Source organism: Marmota flaviventris, chromosome 7 (genome assembly GCF_047511675.1).
Source record: "Marmota flaviventris isolate mMarFla1 chromosome 7, mMarFla1.hap1, whole genome shotgun sequence".
NCBI classification, from domain to species: Eukaryota; Metazoa; Chordata; class Mammalia; order Rodentia; family Sciuridae; genus Marmota; species Marmota flaviventris.
Window position 1 is genome coordinate 118661647 of NC_092504.1, and position 13473 is coordinate 118675119.

Genomic DNA, 13473 nt, shown 5'->3' on the forward strand with positions numbered 1-13473 from the left:
AAATGCTTCAAACCCTGGGGTGACAACAGAATATAAACAAAAAGACCCTGCATTAGGGCTCCTGTCCATTACCACGCTGCTGCAGATCCAAGTGAAGAGCTCCCCCTTTGGGAACAAGGAGCACTAACAGGCCTGAGAAAGACGCAGTGACTACTCAGATCATTATTAGTATTAGCAGCACCTAACTTCTCCTGGGCCACTACCTTGGGCCCCATGCTGCGCTGAGTGCTTTATCACATACCCCAAGCTCAGAGGGACTGAGCAACTTGTCAAAGGTGCCCCAGCCAGAAAGTGCTAGAGGAGAATAGGTCTGTTTGGCTCCAAAGTCTATACTGTTAATCGTGACAGCCACCAAAGCCCTAAGGTGAAAAGAGGGCAGGGGCCGTCGGCTGCACATATTTCTCCCCAGAGGAGATTAAACACACAGCCAGAGAAGCCAACGCTGAACCCGAAAGAAGTCCAGATAGGCATCAGAAAACCAGCCTCCCGTCCCAGGGCTGGTAAAATCTGAACGAAGAGCAGTGGGAAGGCTGCTGTGCCAGGAGGGAGAGGTTTGTGGAGGCTTCTGAGCAGGTGGAGTCATGAAGTTACGCAGACTGTGCTGCACACCTCCTGTCAGCTGCCACAGCAACGCCTGGCCTCCAGGCAGGGCGCCAGAGACCCCATGAGGAACAGAGCAAAGAAGGGACCCGGCAGCACCCCAGGCCCCTTTGGGAAGCCCCCTCCAGAGCAGGTCCCCCAGATGGAGACCTCTCCACCTGAGAACTCCCCCTACGTGCCCCCGAATCCAGCTGTGCTGTAGGGAGGCCAGTGCTGACTCCAAGAACTGAGTGTCAGCCGCTGTCCTTCAATGCCTGACAACTCAGAAGGAAGGACCTCTAAAAAGAGTCTGAGTTTTCAGCCACTGAAGAGAAGTCATTAAAACTCAGTGCCTGGGAATCAGATTGAAGAGGAAACTCAGAAGCTGTGGTGGTTACCGGGCACTGGGAACACAGCTCTGCAATCTTACAGGCCTGTCCCTCCAAGAATAAGGAAGGGGCAGCTCTACTCATGACGCTTCCTGCCTCATTAAAATTTAAAAACACATTACGGCCTAGTGGAGTCAAATAAACCTGGCTTTAAATCCCAGCTCTGCTCCCTACTCAGTCTATAGCTTTAGGCAAAGTACTTAACCTATTTTGGCCCCAATTTCCTCAGTTTCAAAACAGGGATAATACCTTCTGCCCTGCTGGTATCTTATGAGTATCTCTGGGAGTGCACTCCGCACACCAGTGCAGGTGATGCCCTGCCCTACCGCCCCTCCTCAGGAAACTGGTAATATTCCCAACGGCTGCTTGGGGGCAGTCTCCGACAATGATTTTCTGTACTTAAGCGTGCAAGTGTGTGTGTGTGTATACACTAACACACACACACACATGCACAACATCAACCTGCTAGTCCAATGGAACTACATAGTCCTCACAGAACCAACGGTGGGAACCTGGCCTGAAAGCAACGTATCCCTGGGTTGGCCACCAACCTGTGACATGCCTAAATGTCAACTATGGTATTCCAGGAGCTCAGCCATTCAAATTCCCAGTTCAAATCCAGAAAATAAAGCTGGCCAGCAGCAGGCAGGAAAGCAGACAGGCCGGAGACAGAGGAGCAACTCAGAGAGCAGCTGGGTTGGAGTGAGGGCGCACTCCCAGAACTAGTGGGCCTCCAAGCAGCCTCTGATTTCCCTCCCTCTAGGTGTCCCCTTTCCCCCGCCCTGGTCCTTCCTGGAGCTGAATGCTCTTTCCCCAGGATGGAACAATAAGCTTCCTACTCCTGAGGTCACAGGATGCTGTGTCTGTTCTCTGCAGCCAGAAATAAGGCAGGTGGGAAGCCAACACCGCCTGCGAGAGAGACCGGGAGGGGCTGAGAAGCACTCAGGCTGCTCTGTGAGCCTCGCGAACAGGTGGAAGGAGAAAGGCCTTGACCCCTCTAGCTGAGAAAGGCCAGCCCCTCACAGAGGCAGGCCACCAAAGGAAAGGCTGGGGTGCGGGGGACACCCACTATAAACAAATAATGGCTTTAAGAAGTTCCGTGAAGTACAATACCAAAGTCGGGAGCCCTACCTTCACCACCATTTATAGGTTCCTTGGGGAGGGGTTTGCTCTCGTTTTTGTTTTTTACTCTAACATTTCTTGAGAATGAAACAAAGCTGGATTTCTTTTTTTTTTTTTTTTTAATATTTTTAGTTGTAGGTGGACATAATAAACTTTATTTTTTTCATGGTGCGGAGGATGGAACCCAGTGCCTCACGCGTGCTAGGCAAGCGCTCTACCACTGAGCCCCAACCCCAGCCCTGAATTTATCTTTGAGGTGAAGCTTTGATTAAGCAACGAAAATCAAAGACTTTCTAACATCCTCAAAATAAAACCAAACAACAAAACCGACAAGCAAAGCTTCCCTCTACCCCACCCAAAGACATGAACTTGGGAAAGGAGTCCGAGGAGGAAGCGGCACCGAGCCCGCAGGGGACACACGTGGGCCTCCCTAGCACCCACCGCCCCTGACCTGGCCTCCCATCCTCCACCAGGTTTTCTGCAGCACTTCTGGGGTCTCTTTCTGTTCATCATTTACTTTATTACCAGGCTTGCAACCCAATTTGTTCCACTCCAGGTCTTCCTGCTTAAATGTGTGAGTTCTATATTTCAACAGAATGGACATCAGGCTTCGGCAGACACCCCTGATGTACATTTCAGAGCCACCTGCTTCAATGCCTCTCTCAAATCTGCATAGGACAGAGAATTTGTTTACTGTTTATTTAAAAGCAGAAGCAGAAAAGTACTGCTGCATACATCAAACCCAGCGAGGGAGACAGGGGGACTCTAGCAGGCCGCAGCATAATTTATCCAGATTTACTTTTTGTCAGACCACTGCTCAACTGGGCTTGAAATCTATTGTTCCCGTTAGCTTTTCCTTCAGCCAGCAAAAGAACCAGCCTTGAGAGCAGCTGCTGTAATTGACAAAAGTATTCCCTTCCCACAGGGGTGGGAGTGGGCAGAAAAGCTCAGATCTAAAGCCACTGGCCTGGGTCCACTCAATATGTGACGAGAAATGCCTGCAATAGCAACCCTTGGGCTTCTGTTTGGAGCTACAGGGTTTTTATTCAGTCCTCTTGCTATCTGCGATTCAGTACCTTTCTAGCATTGAGTGGCAACAGCTCAAGGTGATGAGCAGTGAATCACAACAAATTTCATTGGGTGTTTGTTTGGTTGTTGTTTTTTTTTTTTCTTTTTGCAGCCTTATAAATAAAATCAGAATCTTGGAAGCGAGTAAACCTTCTGAGGTATGCGTATCTCAAGGTTATTCATTTCTACACTTCTATGGCAGGAGTATAAATACAATCAAAAGAAATGTGGTTTACGATTAACAAAATTTCTCCACAAGTGAAAACTCAGATTTTAATTGTCGAGGCACTGTACTAAAGCACGACAGACCTTTAACTTCTCAATGCTTATATTGCAAAATAAATAAATAAATGGAAAGCTAATTTTCCAGCAGGGCAGAGGAGTGTAGAGGTGAGCAGAAACCGCCAGCTTCAATGCAAAGCTCCAGATCGGAACGGTTTTTATGTGATGCAATTAGCAAAATGGACAGAATAAATCTAATTCCTCATGATGCCTCAGAGAGATTTCAAAATGTTAGTAAAACAATGGCACACAACTTTTCAGGAATCTGGGCAACTTTAAGTGGGGATTTTCAATTTGTCAGGGGTATCTGCTCAGATTATCTTCTCTGGCCCCCAGTGCCTCAAATTCAGGGTTGGGATTTGGCAGCCGTCTGGGCATGTGGAGCCTGGCCATCTCGCCTCTCACCTGTGTTGACTCAAATGAATGGGGCTGAGCCCATCAAATGGTCTCCCCCAAGAATTTAGGATCAGAAAATGCTCAAAGTGTTTTTCTAGTTATTTCAACAACTGGAACATAAATTCAGCAGAAGCTTGAAGAAGCCTACCTCAATTACGTGGAGTAAAAGCCTGTTGAGTGAAAGAAAATAGAAAAGAGTGCTAGCTGGCATTCCAAATCCTGACTTGAGTCCTAGCTTTGCCTGACTTCCAGAATCCTTGCAATAAATGTCCCTTTTTATTGAATCTAGTAGGTGTCTCTTAATATCCAACCTATTTAAATCAGGACTAGAGCAGCATAAGCATGGGATAAAGGTCAAGCTATGTTGGAATGATCCTTCAGCAAGGGAAAATAAGATAATCATCAAAATTCAGAGCCAGAAAGCCCACTTTGATCAAAAGAGATGGCACTGACATGAGAATCTGATTCCTATTTCTGTCATGTATTTATTATGGCATCTCAGTTCAAAATAAAGAGCCCTGAGTCTCTCTGTGTCAGATGGGTAAGACTTCCCTTCCAAGGGCACCTCTAGCTGTCCTCCCTGCCCCCAACCATGTGAAAACATGGCAGCAAGTGCTTCTTTTATCTTCCCTGGAGTGTTCATTTGTTCACATTAAGCATCTTCTCAGAAGCCCACAGTGACTTCCAAAGCTTGATGTGTCTAATTGAAACTCCTGACTAAGTGCTGCATCCCCTCGCTCTATGATACCTAAACACTGTCATAACCCATAATGCCTAAGGTCACAGCCAGCCCCAAAGGTCGGCCCTCTTGATGGCCATCCACGTCAGGTGGAGAACATTGCACTTGCCGGCTCTTCCTCCTAGAAATGGCCAAGGAGAATAAGGGGGGGTGGGATGGATCTCAGGGTCTGGATGCTGGAGTATCATCCTGACTTTTTTTAAATAACCAATTATGATTTCATTTCTACAGGTATGACTCTACAAAATAAAGGTGCTGAGGCTTCACATTGGCTTTAGCTTTTTTCTTCTACCCCAGCACTTCTAAGAGGTGTGGAAAGATGACATAAAAGATAAGTAATAACATTTAAGAAAAAACAGGGCAACGTGTGGGACATTGAATGAACTGTCCAGAGAGCACGTGCTGTTGGTGCCAATGGCACCATGACAGAGGCAGAACTGGAGGCTGCACATCAAGGACAGGAAGGACGTGGATCCACAGAAGGACCGGAGCTTCAGCCACCACAGTGTTCATTTGCCTTCATGTTGGTTGTTGACAAATGATATTAATAAGCCACCTGGAGAAACATTAAAAAACTATTCTGGGAAGAAAAAAACTGTTGTAAAAACTTACTAAATATGCAGGGAGATTTCTCCATAAGGGAAAGGACAGTGCTAGAGGGACACTGCCCACCAGAGCCTTCCTGCTGTGACGGCAGGGAGCACAACTGCTGGGCTGGTATCCAGTCCCTAAGAGCCCCTGGCTGAAGGCTCAATAAACAGTTGTTGAAAGCATACATAAGCAAAGCCTCTACATTTAAGAACCTATGATTTTTTTATTAAAATAAATAATAAAAGGAGAGAATATGTTGTCCTTTCCCTTTGGCGTCCCTAATAAACAGGGCATCAGAAACCCAACTTGGGATGATAGAAGGAAGAAGCAAACCTCACACAATTACCATTTTGTACAATAAATGATCAAATCCCACCGTGTTAGCAAGTAAACAAATCTGTCACTTGACTCATTCTCTACACTGACATATTAGCTGAAAATGAGCCTTTCAATAATAAAAAAGGTAAGTTACTCTACAATTGTGAGTCCAAACACTCTCTGAAATACATATTAATTTGCTTAAAAATGCCACCTCTTCTTAAGTTGATTTTGTCTTCCAACCACCTCAACCACAGGCGATTATGTCCCATGTGCCAGATCCATGTGGTCCAAATGATGGACAGCCCCCTAACCAAATGTATTGCCATGGCAACAAAGGGACTGCATTGCTGCTCTCTACCTACCATGGCCCAATCAATTATTAAACATGCCTACACTACAGTGACACAGTATAAATGATCATGTTCATTAGCAGCAAGAGTCAACCGGGAGAAAATCACAAATACCAGAGAGCCACATTGATCACAAAACCAAACACACTCTCCATGAGGGCGAGTGTTAAAGACCAAGTGTAAAGGAGGAGGGAGAAGAAACGGTTCTTAATTTTAAGCTTCCACTTTAGAATTACACGAGCATACAGTCTCCCACCTCTTATTTAGAAAGGGAGGGAGGAAGGAAAGAGATGGAAAGAAAAAGACCTATAAAATGACTTTATATATGTGACACATTTTATCAAAAGCTACCGAAATAGAATTAGATAAGATGGTTCAAGAGCCAAAGGATAAAATCCATCTTAACCTTGTTTTATGGTTTGGGCTTGGTTTCGATTCTGGATCATTTTCTGGTTTATTTCTCATTAGGAGAACAGGCAGGGGACTGGAAAATTGGACCCTGGAGGGGATGGACAGCAGTTGGCAGCCAGCTGTGACCAGCCTGTCCTCCAACCTGGTTGAATCTCCACTCACTTCCCACGGGGAGATTTCCGAACAGAGAAAGTCAGACTAAGGATGTCCAGCAGGTTTAATGGGAAAAGAGAAATTTTGCCCCACCAAGAGTAACCAGGAATTAAGTTCATTCTGAGGCTCCTGCAATTCACTCTGGGACATAGCTCAAAATGCAATTAAAACTAACTGTTGTATCTTGAACCATCTCACAGTGAACTGGGCCGGGTCTGGGTTAGAGGGTTCCCCTGTCTTATACTCACAATGATCCAGAAACTGCGTCGGCAGTGAAGGCTGGAGTCAATACTGGGGCTGGATAAATGGCTCTTTGATTCACTTTACTCATGTCGCCCAGTAGAAAAGAGAAGAAAGGGAAAAAGGAAGTAGCCCTCCAAAAGATTCTAATTTATTTATAAGAGATCATAGTCTGATAACGAAAGTTTCAGGCAGAAAAGAGTTTTTACTTGGTTAAAAATAACTGACATGGCCCAAAAAGGAAGTCTCTAATTTACTGACAAATTAAAAGGCATCTGTGAAAGTCTGAAGAACCCATTCGCACACAGCGTTCCTCTGATACTGCTCTGGATACAGTCCTCTGTCTTTCTGCTTTGCCAAAATCTGGCTTGCTACAAGTTGCAGCTATCAAACCCTGACTGGACTGCAGAGATGACTAAATAATTTACGAAAGCTGTAGTTTTCCAGTACAGTGATCCTTCCACCAGAGATATTAATTTTTATTACAGCAAACATAAGAAAACCTCTTAAAAGATAATGATGTACAATTATTTCACTGTTTGTATGGGAGAGAATGTGAAAAAAAATATTAAATATTTACCCAAAATAATTCTTTCCCCTTAAAACCATCTTCCCCCGAGAAAAGCATCACAAATACTTAAAATGAAATCCAGGGTGGCCTTTCCACTGCAAATTACTCCTCTTAAGAGGAAAAATGATCACATAAAGAAGCTGAGCGTTTACAAACACTTCACACAGTAGTATTTTATTTATATACCCACATAAAATAAAAAACATGTACCTTGGGGATCATTTACACAAGTAAATGTCTTTCTGATTACCATATAAAAAAGCTTAAGAAAGATAACCTCTCACATCTGACAGTACGCACGAGATGAGTTATAACTGCCATTCTGTTTCCATAATTGAGCAAAAGCCTTTAGACAACTGGTCAAATATCTGCTTCTCATTTTCGATCTGCTGACCTGCATGCAAATACATGCTCGCAATCTATTATGAGATCCATGGAGAACAACGTGTTCTAGGAAAGACCTTTTGAAGTCTTTAGTTTTTATATTTCTTTAATAACTTTCATTGAGAGTATAATATAAACAATCCATAAAAGACATTTAGAAGTTGCTATGGCTTAGATAAATATTCCTCAAAGGCCCACTGTAGCCCAGTGGTTAAGCACCCACTGGCTTCAACCCCTGGTTCCAAAATAAAGCTTGCTTCCCAGGGTGGCACTGCTGGGAGGTGGGAAAACCTTGAAGAGGTATAGCCAAAGCCAGGCATGGTGGCACACACCTGTCCCATCTACTCAGGAGACTGAGGCCAGAGGATTGCAAGTTCAAAGCCAGCCTCAGCAACTTAGTGAGCCCCTAAGCAACTTGGAAAAACCCTGTCTCAAAATAAAAATAAAAAGGGCTAGGGATGTGGCTCAGTGATTAAGCGCCTATGGGTTTAATTTCCAGGATCAGTACAGCCAAATGGGTGGTCTTTGGCTCTGGGGTTACTGGGGGCATAACCTCAAAGGGGACTGTGAGAAGTGGTCTCTTCCTCTCTCTCTCTCTATGGATTAGCTTCCTGGCTCTTGATGTGAGCAGCTGGCTCCACCATTGCCATCCAGCACTCCTACCAGAGGTCTAAAGCAATGGGTCTGCCCAGTCTTGAACTGATACATCTAAAACCATAAGACAAATAAACCGTTTCTCTAAGTTAATTTTCTCAGGTACTTCATTATAGTGACAGAAAGTTGGCTAAGCAAAATGAATATTCTTCTCCCAGTTGACAAGAACTTCATGGGTACTGGTCATAGTATTCAGTCTACTTTCTTGTAAATAGCAGGCACTCTCATTTGTCACAGAAATAAAAAATTAGAATATACTATATAAAACTAAACAGTAACATTACTCTTGTAAATATTCTCCTTGAATTTTATTCATAAATCACTTCTACCACTTCCACTCAGATAAACAGAGATTGAACAGATATAACGTATATGTCTCAGTACTGCTTTTCATAGCAAAACACAGTGAACTTCAAAATGTCCGACAATGGCACAGTGATTCCACATGACTTATGGAACATCTATACAATACACAACTATTAAGAAGGATGCAACACTAATCAAAGTAACTACAAGACAGAACACAGTGCTCCTGAAGTGGACTCCCACATTCACAGCCATGATTTCCAACAAAGGAACCAACACAGTCCAACAATGCGGGGGGGTGGGGGGGCTTTTCCAACAAACTGTGCTGGAATAACTGGATATCTGTACAGAGGACATTAACCTTGACCCCTACTTCACAAAAATCACAAAAACTGACTTGAGGTATAATACAGATGCGAATGTAAGAGATACAACCATAAAGTTTTAGAGGAGAACAGCATCATGAGTTGGGAGTGGGGGAAGGTTTCTTAGGGTACAGAAAACAATAATAGGAAAAATAATGACTGTCTCATTTTTTGGGTGGAGTGGCACATGCCTGTGATCCCAGCTATACATGGAAGACTGAGGCAGGAGAACTACAAGTTCAAGATCAGACTCAACAACTTAGTGAGAGCCCTCACCACCTCAAAAAGACAAAACATAAAGAAATAAATAAAAATGCTCATCAAAGACACAATTAAGAAAATGAACAAGCAGGTCCCAGCATGGGAGTAAAGAGCTACAGAGCATGTCTGCAAAAGACGGTTTCCAAATACTCCAACAGCTCAGACAGTGTTAAAAATGAAAACGAGGTCAGAGTTTCACAAAAGATATACAAACGGCCAATAAGCACACAACAAGTACTAAACCTCATCATGACACTGCACACCAACCAGAATCACCAAGGTGAAAAGAATGAACAACCCAAGGATGTGGAGCCGCAGGAATTCACGTATGTTATTAGTGGAAAAGTAAAATCAGCAGCCACTTTTGAAACAGCCCTGGTGATTGCTCATGAAGGTAAACATATGTCCATCCTATGATCAAGTCAGTCTATCCCTAGAAACAGAGCGCATGCACACAAATCTATACACACACACATTCATTCATATATATCCACTTTAAAGACTTGGAAAAGAATGTTCACAGCAAATTTGTTCATAATCATTAAAAAATGAAAATATCCAAATGTCCATCAATAGGGAAACTGTATATTCATACAATGGAATACTACTCTGAAATTTTTTTAAACAAAGTTGGTGTTATTTTATTTGGACCTTTATTTTGTTTATTTATATGCAGTGCTGAAGATCGAACCCAGTGCCTCACACACGCTAGGCAAGTGCTCTACCACTGAGTCACAACCCCAGCCCTACTCTGCAATTTTTTTAAAAAAAGAACTAAAATATAAACAACCTGATGATTCTTAAAAACTATGTCAAAGGAAATAAGCACTACACACACAAAAAAAATGCATATATTGTGTGATTCCATTTATTTGAAATTGGACAACAGACAAATACATTTATGATGCAAAAAAAAGAACAGTGCCAGGGGTAATGGCACACTCCTATACTCCCTGTGGCTCAGGAGGCTAAGGCAGGAGGATCACAAGTTCAAAGCCAGCCTCAGCAACTTAGCAAGGTCATAGCAACTTAGTTAGACTCTGTCTTTAAACAAAATATAAAAAGGGATGGAGGAGTGGCTCAACAGTCAAGTATCCCTGGGTTTAATCCCCGGTACCACAAAAGACAAAAGGAAAAAATTAGAAGAGTAGTAGCCTCTGGAAAGAGGGAGGTGGGGATTGACTGGGAAGGGTCACAAAGGAACTTTCTATAGAGGGTGATGATGATAGATGACGTTGTATATTTTCTATATCATGATGACGCCTGGGTTACACAGGTACATGTGTTCAAAACTCAGGAAATACACACTTAAGATGCATGCATTTCACTGAGCACAAATTTTGTACCAAAAGAAAAACTGCAAACAAATATTTAATTTTTATGACAGGTATACTGAAGTACTTAGAGGCTATTTCATGATTTACTTTAAACATATCAAAAGAATTAAGACAGATTAATAAAGGAATGATGGATAAATGAACAGATGTGTGATAAGCCAAGAATAATGTTTGTTAGAAAGTTTAAATGATGGGTCTACTGCAAAATTATTCCAACTTTATGTTTAAAAATCTCTCATAACAAAAGTTTTCATGATAAAATATTGAAAAACAGGGTGTAAGAATATTTATTGAAGTCAATTTTTATATGTGTACACATATACATTCACATATGTGTATTACTGGGTATATACATATATATCTATAAAAGTCCACATTTTTAATTTCACAGAAAAGAGTCAGGAAGATGACGCTCATCCAGGTCCCTGCTGGCACTACGTTTCACAACCAGTATGACAATGAAGTCACTGTTTGGCAGAGTTTATACAACTGAATATGCAACGGAAGCTGTTAAACAAGGTTCAGCCACAGTTGGTCTGAAATCGAAATTGCATGCAGAGCTGGCTGCATTGAAAAGGGTATAGTCCGAATTTGCTGCTCACCAGGAAAAATTCTCCACGCTGACAACCATATTGGTATCTCAACTTGGGGGTTTACTGCTGATGCTAGACTGTTATGTAATTTTATGTTCCATGAGTTGTTTGGAAATCAGACTTTATTTGACAAGACCACTCCCTGGGTCTTATCTTGCACCTCTAACTAGAAGCAAGACCCGGATACCAACACAGTGGTAAGGCTGGAGACCATATGGTGTCAGCTGCTTGCTGCTGGCTATGATGATATGGGCATTCACATTTTCCAAACCTACCCGCCTGCCATTAACTATTTTGACTGCAGAGTTCTGTCCGTGTGAGCCCTTTCTCCATCAATTCACACTTCCTCAGAGAGACATATGTCTGTGTTTATGGAATGGAACTCAAATGAACAGGTTAAACATGGGCTCTGTACCTTCAATGAGACAGGTTCTACCAATTAGAACTGTTGGTAAGGACTTGGAATTTATGATCTACTAGAATAATAATGTGTCTCCTTTCCTGGAAGGTCCTTGAGAAGGATCATGGAGAAAGGCACGACCTGCACAATCTGCTGACAAACCTGCAAAACAGGCTGACGAACCAACGGAAGGCTAGGTGATGAGAACGTAGGAGCACACACTGATGACAGCGACCCACACTGTGAACTAGGTGACGCAGTTGTGGGACGGAGTCTTAGAGTCATTGGTCCAAACGCGAATTTTTCCTAACAACCTTATTGAAACCATATAATGGGTTATATTTTTCTTTGGGGTGGTCTTATATAATCTTTTTCTATAAAGTACAGGTATCTATACTAATGTTTTTGTTTTTGTTTTTGTTTTGTGATCTGGGGATTAAATTCAGGGCCCCATGCATGCTAGACAAGCACTCTGCCCCAGTCCTTCTCTATTTTATTTTTCAGATGCTGAGAGCCATAGCCAAGTAGGAATGACGCATGGCATTTTGGGTTGAAAGGTGACCCTGCTCAGGGATTAGGGTAGCTCGGGGTTTAGGGTGGATCCTGCTGGAAATAGGGTGGCTCCAGGATTAGGGCGGATCCTGCTGGGATTAGGGCATATCCTGCTGCCTCAGGCGCCTGCTCCTTTGGAGTTCTCGCGGGGTTCTGAGAGATTTGGCACGCGAGCCAGGTGGAGGAGTGTGTTCACGGAAAGTGTGGGTAGAGTGTCAGTGAGAGTTCGGGAATAAAGAGTTGCTGTTTGAATCTACAAGGCTTTGTGGTGGCTCGGTTATTTTGTGCCCAGCCAGACTGCGGCATTCAGACAAGATCTCTCACTAAATTGCCCAGGCTCTCCTGGAACTTGCAATATTCCTGTCTCAGTCCCCCAAGTAGCTGGGTTACAGTTATGCACCACTGCACCCAATTGTAGTAATGTCTTTATATGAAAGAAAAAAGTGTCTTTTCAGTTTTAAAGACAATTGTGAAATAAAACTGTTTCACCTTCTTGGGGGGACGATAACCACAATCAGCATACTGGTGCATTTAATAATTATTTCAACTCTACTTCATGGGCAGCAATGTATTATCCATTTATAAAAAAACAAAGCACTGACAGTCCCCTGAATTTACCTAAACCATCTTAATGTAAGTTTGCCTGGACAGAACCATATTATTTCACAGTCCCCATGTGTTCTTTCTGGGTGGAGCAGCTTAATGAGGATTAGTCAGATTGGGCTAGATCTTCCCTGCATTCCCACCACACCCTGTATGTATCTCCACCATATTTCCATTGTTTTGTAACTGTTTTGATCACTCTACAAGTTAATCAGCTTTTGTTACTATAAGCAAAAAATTGACAAGAACAACTTAGAGAGGAAAAGTTTACTTTGGCTCATGGTTTCAAAGGCTCGGTTTGCAGTTAGTCAACTCCATTGCTCTAGGCAGGCCTGGGGTGAGACAGAACAACATGGCAGATGAAGGCTGATCAATTCATGGCAGCCACAAAGCGGGGGTGGGGGATCAGGAGTGTGCAAGCCCATCCAAGGAACCAGGGACAAGGTATCATCCCCAGGGACATGCTCACCAGTGACCTACTACTTCCTCTAGCCATGTCCTTCCTACCTACAGTCGCCATCTAGTAATCCATTCAAATCACTAATCCATCAGAAGGATTAATCCACTCATTAGGACACATCTTGTAATCTAATCATTTCACCTCTGAACATTCTTGCATTGCCAAGAATGTTCACAGGTGAAATGAGCTTTTCGGGGGACATCTTGTAAGGGTAAAAGAAATTGAAGTTAAAGTGTAAAAGACCAGGCATTGTAAAGTTTCTAAGCTGCAAGGCCTGAGTTAAAATGTAAAGGACCAGGTATTGTTAAGTTCCTATGCTACACACAAAACCTGAAATTCCTGTAGC

At 43.0% G+C, this 13473-nt stretch overlaps 1 protein-coding gene and 1 pseudogene across 2 annotated transcripts in view; one reads left to right on the plus strand and one right to left on the minus strand.

Moving 5' to 3' along the window:
* Fhip1a (FHF complex subunit HOOK interacting protein 1A) overlaps positions 1 to 13473 on the minus strand; it is a 239295-nt gene that overhangs the window by 128821 nt on the left and 97001 nt on the right. The window lies entirely within an intron of this gene.
* On the plus strand, positions 10926 to 11709 carry LOC114085418 (proteasome subunit alpha type-1 pseudogene; annotated as a pseudogene).